This window comes from Morone saxatilis, unplaced genomic scaffold (assembly GCF_004916995.1).
Source record: "Morone saxatilis isolate NCDOM2014 unplaced genomic scaffold, NCSU_SB_2.0 Contig6, whole genome shotgun sequence".
Lineage (NCBI taxonomy): Eukaryota > Metazoa > Chordata > Actinopteri > Moronidae > Morone > Morone saxatilis.
The window spans coordinates 13,394,584-13,401,967 of NW_023340206.1; the positions used below are offsets into that span (position 1 = coordinate 13,394,584).

The 7,384-nt window shown below is 42.2% G+C and overlaps 1 protein-coding gene across 4 annotated transcripts in view; it reads right to left on the reverse strand.

Annotated features, from left to right (window-relative positions):
* nhej1 (nonhomologous end-joining factor 1) overlaps positions 1 to 7,384 on the reverse strand; it is an 18,678-nt gene that overhangs the window by 2,196 nt on the left and 9,098 nt on the right. The window lies entirely within an intron of this gene.

The following is a 7,384-nucleotide window of genomic DNA, read 5'->3' on the forward strand; positions in this document are numbered from 1 at the left end:
CATCTAGCAGTGTAGTTTCAGATTACAACTCCCTTGCTTCACCCTCCCCTTCCAAGCCACTGACAGTATATATAATAGACAGAGCTTCTGGGTTTATGAAGTGCAACCATCGCAGAAGTGTCCTCAAACTGCATTCTATGTAAAAGCCAGCAGGGGGAGCTCCACTGGCTGCAATAAAAACCGATACCATTCACTGTAATGGAGAAATGAGCAGAATTCTCTCTTGATTTATGAGCTCAGATTCCTAATGAGTTTATGGTCTCAATCTCTAGTTTAAGCCAATGAGAGCAGCTCTAGTTGCAGTATGTCACCTCCGCTGGCTCCGTCTGTCACGGCGAAGGCCATAACGTCTAACTCGAGGCTTCAATGCGGTACTCCCCAAACCAATGCACAAAAACCAAGAACAGCAGTATCTAGAGTCAGTGTTGGGTTTGTCCATTTTGGGCTACTGTGGAAACAACGCGGTTCAACATGACGGACCCGCAGAAGAGGACTAGCTCCCTCTGTAGATAAAAACGGCTCATTCTAAGGTAACGGAAACATAACAATTCTTATTTTCAGGTGATTATGAAAACATAGTTACTCATATTATGTTTCATTTCTAACAATAGAGCCTCCTTAATGTTTCACACTGGAGCTTTAATTAACAACTCACCAGTGAGTAGAAATTGGCATTAAAAAAAACAACATAAAATGCACAAGCGTCCACTGTGTTTAACGTCATTAAATCACATGAGCACGACACCAGGCTGCTACAGAATAACCACACACACCTCTTTACACATCAGATGGCTCGGTTACAACCCTTCTGCTGTTCAGGCGGGAGACGTCGAGTTAATGGAGCTCATTAATCCTGTGCGTCGCAGCCTCCTCCTCTCCAGTGATGTTTTATGTTTTATTCTTGAAATGCTTAAAATTACAAATCAGGATTATGACTGGAATAAGCAGTTACATAAACGGCTTCAGCAAACTTTAAGATAATTATTAATTTCTGTCCTCACTGCACTAACTGTAAAACCAACAATATGATCTCCTGATGAAGCCTCTTTCAATCTGTTGAGCTCGTCTGTGATTGGCTCAGCTGTTTCCAAGTGACGAGAGCAGTGATGTGATTGGCTGAGAGTGTATTTATTGATCGCTACCCTCCAATTTATCTTCCACTTGCAGCACTATCTCATAATTTTGATTCAGCATCAGTATTTTTAATCACACAAAACCGTCCATCCATTTGTTTTTTTTGGCAGGAGTGGGCTTCCGTAGAGAGGATAAGATGGCCTTTAAACTATCAAATAAGATTTTAGCTCTTCAGCCGGATTCAACAAATTGAGCTCAACATTTTAGATCAAATAATCTGAAGTGAGCTGGTTGGCAGCCAGAGAGAGAGGAGAGGAGGGGGGGAGTGAATAAAAAGAGAGAATAAGGTGGGCTTTCTGTTGCTTTCTCTCCTCCTCAGCACATTGGTTTCTCTGTGCCCAAAGCAGAACTAAGCCTCACCAGAGCATTTACATTTATTTTTACGATATTTAAACAAACAAATAACAAAAATAAATCAATGCAAAACCTCGAAACCTGACCAAAGTGTGTTTAGGAGCCCCTCTGCCCTGACATCGAGCGAGAGACCACCAATTTCTCCCGGTCAATATTTGAGGAGCTAATTTGGAGAGTTTGTCCTCGCCATTGGGGGAAAAAAAAGAAGAAGGATTTAGTGAACAGCGGGTGTTTTTCTACGCGTCGGCCGTGCGTTTGCATAATGTCGCAGGAGTTTACACGCACCCTTATCTGTCAGACTTGTGGTTGACGGAGCGGGTGTGTGTTTCAGTTGTTCTACCTGTGGTCAGCTGTGATTTAGAGGCTTATCGCAGCCCCGACACACCCTGCATCACACCTCGGACATGTGACTCCCACAGCAGGGCCGTAAAACAAACAGACCCGAAACACCAAGCTGTGTCAAAAGGACACTTTGATGTTTCAAGTTCATGCACCTGATTATTTCTTTTTTTATTGTTTATTGATTTATTGGCTTCAAAGCTGCAGAACTGAGCAGCTCCATAAAACCTCAAATGTAAATGCAGTTAAACGATTCAGAGCTCAGAATACACAGATATAAAAACACAGACAAGGAGCTGACCGAAGTGAAAGTGTGGATACATTTCTCCAGGCTTTATTAGAACCTGGGTCGTCAATAATAATAACATAGTGTGCATTAAGTCAATTTCTAACATCTGGGATTAAATTACTAAAAGATACATATATAACTCCTCATATTTGTGTTTAGGGGGAAAATAAACACACATAAGATTATAAATTGGTGTGACGCTGTTGTAAAGTATATTCATTATCACATTAACCAAAAAACGGCACCTGCTGTGATTGAGAGCGCGAGAGAACTAGTTAGCAGGCAGCAGAAAAGTCCGAATAATACAATTAAAAGTGATGGATAAAAGAGGTGTGGTTGTGGTTGTAGTATGAATCCAAACTTTAAAAACAAGCTTTAAACCACTTTATTGGTTATTTAACAATAAAAGTGAACAAACCTGAAATGTTGATTTAAGTTTTTTTTTTTATGTTTTTGGCAGAGAAGGGCTTCCGTACTCTGTTTCTCTGTATTTTAGGAAAGGTACAAAAGTGGCCACAGGGTGCGAACATGACGGCGAGCGAGGGGATTGTCGTGTGCTGACCAGAAAGGAAACACCAGACGAGAAATAAAAAGGTGATTACAGCAGGTCAATAACCTCTCGCTCCGTTCTGTCGAGCTGAGTAATGCCCTGGAAAGTTCCTCCCTGTTCTTGTAACAGAACAAAGTCCTCTAACAACGAGGGAAACAGGGCTAAAGAGGAGGAAGAGGAGGAGAGCTCACCTGGTGGCCACACCTCCAGATCGCCGCCTCTTGCCCCACAGCAAAGCATCGAGTGTGGGGAAGGTGATGAGAGGAAGGGGAGAGCTGGCAGCCTGTTGGTGTGGCTCTATTATTAGCAGGTAAACAGCTCTGATTTTAGACGGGCTGCTGCTGTTGTTGTTTTTCAGGTGGGGGTTCTGGTGCCGGAGAGTCTCACACTCGCTCTCCCTCAACCTCATCTCTGCTGCTGACCTCATGTTTACTCTCCCTCATTCCTCTCAACCTCGCTTTCTCTCGGAGTGACCTCAGCTTCCCGTCCCGCATCCCAGAGTGGTGCTTTCCGTTTGAACCCCGAGGACTCGAGGTCACAGCCTCGGAAAAAAACTGCTCGAGGACGAGGAGGAGGATGACAGGAGCCAGGACCTCGAGTGATCAGCAAAAGGTCCAACGTACGGATTTGTTTTCAGAGCTTTCAACCACACTTACTGTAGGTCACATGATAATAACCAACCATCTCAATGGCAACAGAACAACAACACTGATGAGGGCCATAGGATGTAGATAGAAAGCATTGGATGCGACAATTCAGTTGGACTGTGTGTTGAACATGTGTTTTTTAAAAAGGGATTTTGATCTTTTTAGACACTTATTCCAGATTTTAACGATATCGAGGCTGTACATTTCTGTTAAAGTCTGAGCAAGCCCGTAAATTCCACTGTGCATTTTTATAGCAAAATATGTCAAATTCAAATACTTAAAAGTCCAGATTTGTACCTGAATCAATCAACAACACAGCAGGTTTTCAGCAGTGCTGGGGTTAAATATCATCATGTCTGAATATGTATATATTGAATGTCAATACTTGTCCGGCACCAACCGAAATATATCACATTCTCAAGCTGAAGCGCAAGCCAGCGCGATGTCTGGTCAAGAGAGGGTTCAAAAAGGCAGGATTAATGTAAATTCAGCGGCCAAAAACAAGACAGCTCGGTAACAAATGAGTCCAACAGTATTTTACAACAGTAGCCTCTATAGCGGAGACACTAAAATCCAATGATCTAACACCACTGGACAACACTGATGTGACGTAAGCAGAAAGACGAACTGAGGCAGGTGAAATCTCCCATGATCCTCTCTGCTCTGACATCATCCACACCTCCACTCCATTTACCTTCCACCTACCCCTCTGCCCTCGTCCGCTGCCCCTTCAGGGTCGTGACACACAGAAAGGTTTACACGGTCACAATAATACATCAGCTACAACCACAGCGGCTCCTGTTGCCTCCGCGGGGCAAACAGCCCCTTCTAATTCGGTTTTGCTCCATCATGACAAGAACTGGTGTAAACTTAAAATATTCACCTGAAGAAATGTATAAATAAAGCACTTTGGTTAGAATACGTCACGTTGTTTCGGCAAATTCTTGCCCACTAAGTTTTGTCTACTAGTGAAAGAAACAAGGCTTATTTATGATGGGTTCAAACAGCAAAGACCTAAAGTGTATTTCTACCTTTTAAGTCTATTTTTCTCCATTTTAACTGCGTAACAACAGTGACTAATCACCACACAATGCATGCACTAAAAAACAGGAATCTCAAGAAAGTAAAAATAGCCTTGTTTCTGGGAAATGAGTCTTATTTTTTGTCTAACAAGAAAATATTGTCAAGCATGGTTTGCATTAGAATCTGGACAATCTATCTAACTTTGTCTTAATAAGANNATATTGAGCTTGATTTAACCAGTAACAACAATGGTTTACATAATATCCCAGCAGAGGAATTATTTTAAGAGTAATTATTATTTTTTTGTTGCTAATTATTAATCTTAGATTAAAGGTACTTATATTCAGCTCAATAAAGTGACCAAAAATACTTATTTTAAGAAAGTCTATCTTAAAAAGGTTTCCGTTGCTTGTAATATGCACAACTTCATTTAAAGCCACATTAGTTGGGGCTTGGTGAGTGCCTCCTGCACTCACGTCAGCCCGCTGTAACAGCAAGCGTCACAAATAAAAAGCGCCGGCGTGTTCACGTGCTGACAAGTGCTGCAGCCATGTTTTGTGTTTCTACTCTCATGTTGCTTACAGACTCATGATGTCCTTGTGGGACGCCGCACTCGGCCGCTCCAGGCCGGGGCTCGGCCCAGCGGCCAGCAGCTGGAGAGGGGGAGCAGCCAGGCCACAGAGGGCCTAATTACAGACCCAGACCGGGGACAACCCTGTGGAAACTGTGTGCAACTGACAGAGGGCACAGGAGGAGGGGGGGAGGATCTGCTGGGTGTAGATGGTTTGTTTTCTTACTCTTTACAAACAAGGCTTAAAGCTAATGATTATTTATCACTATTTGCTTATTTACTTAGTCCATTAAACATCAGGAAACAGTAAAAATGTCCATCAAAGTGTTCCCAGAGTGCAGGATGATTCTTCAAATGTCTTGTTTTTTTTTGTTTTTTTTTACAACCAACAGTCCAAAACTCTGCTGCAACCAAACAGTTTATCAAAAGGTTTATCAAAACTGTTAATTACAGAGCTGCACACAGGCATGGTGCCGTGTCAGCAAACTGTAAACTACAGAATATCTCTCGCAGGAATTACAACACTTTCAAATACTATTACTATTATTTTATTACATGCGTTTCAGCTTTTGGGAGGTTAAACTGGCTCTTCATCAGGTACAGAAACAAAGAAACACATCTTAAAGTTGTTTCCATTGTTCTGTCTCTATTCACTCACAACATATCTTTATAAATAAAAAATCGTGCTTCTAGTTAATACATATGAAATATTCTTTCCAGCTGGGTCGTAATGTGTCCCGGCCTTTAGCAGAATAAGGAGGCATCGAAGCAGAAAAACATAACCCTATAACAGGATTATTGTTCTGTATATCTATAAGATGACTAAGATGAGTATTTGGTTGCATTTCATGTGCGCACCCCTCACTCATATCAAGCCATCGAGCCTCGCCTTCTTGCCACCCAGGCCCTGAATTCCTCACGTATGTGAGATAAAGAGCTGCTTGCTGCTGTTTATGAGAGCAGCAGTCAATGATTTACTGAGGAGAAGAGAGGGAGTCTCCAACCCTCCTCCACTCTCTCCCTTCATTTTCCCTCTATTCCCTCGTTTTCTCTCCCTGATTACAGCTTCATATGTGACATTTCATGATCCATTCACTACCAGAATGTATTAACACCAACTAGCAGCAACATGCTGTTAAATGACTGTGTTAGAAGGTTGGAAGGAGTTTTTCTCCAGTGTGGAAGATTTAAACTGACCCAATATGATCAATGTGAGAGAGTATTTCATTTTGCAATAAGGAGCTTTTGTGATTTTTTTGCCCAGAGTTTTGTCTCTCAGGTGTGCTGTCTGAACTATCTGATCGGTGCCTGAGAGGACACAACTCAGGGCTGTGAATCCAATGCTACCTTGTCATACAGTATTCTCCTAAAGGACAGTGATAGTAGTAGCAGGTAATAAACTAAAGGTACATTTTAAAGCTCTAATATGTAACATTTCTGCATTAAAATGTCAATAAACTCTGGCTCTATGTTCTATATGTAGTTGAGTTCTTACATTATCTGAAACATTTCCAACAATGTTCAAACTCATAGAAATCTGTCATTTTATTCAGGTAACTCTGTGTTTCACCGGTCGCCTGTCCATGGCGTCATATCCCCTTTATGCCATGCTGCTTCACAACGTCATCAAACATCCTCTTTTATTATTGATTTGATGTGAAAGACGCCCTAGTGGCAGAATTGACATACTGGTTTAATAATACAGTGAGGCAGATAGATGTTTTTGGATTCTCTTGGAGCAGGCGTTAAACAAATCAATATCTGCAGCTTCTCCTCGCTCACGTTTGGCTGCTTAGAGTCAAAGTGTGTATTTTGGAATCCATCAGCCTCTGTGGTCAGCGGATGAAAAACTAAAGTTTCCTGCCCTGCTCTTAACTTAGAGCCTCTGGTTGAAGCAAACAGATATTAGGATTTGACTCCTCCTGTTGTGCCACTGCAGGGCTTCACGTGGAGAGCTACGTAGCATTTAAGGATCATTTCATTTTTTTCTGTTTCAGCACATAATTATTACAGCTGCTTTTACTGGAGATGGAAAACTGCACATCTCTACACTGTAAAGGAGAAAGAAATAGTCTCTTATTGATTCTCACTTTGTTTGTACGCAGTTTCAAGCTCACTCCACACAAAACCTGACCAGAAAAACCTTCAATTTAAGCAAGAAAGGCAGGAAATTTAGAGTAGGGAATGCCAAATTTGGAAGCCAACTACGCAGGAAGGCAACATTTTGGCTCAATTATGTGATTCTTTGCAGCTCAACTGAGGTGTTTTGGTCAGAAGTGGCCACTAATTGTCAGATGTCGTTATACTGCTGCGCGGTTGCCGTGGAGCTGTGAAGCCGCCGTCTCATGAAACAGGAAGCGGGCGACGTTCCCAAACGGTGACAATTCAATTCAGAGCTGTCAACTGTGAAGCTGCTGCTGCAGCTGCACGACTCGCTGTGAGTGCTGCGGAGCATGCGTCACACACACACACACACA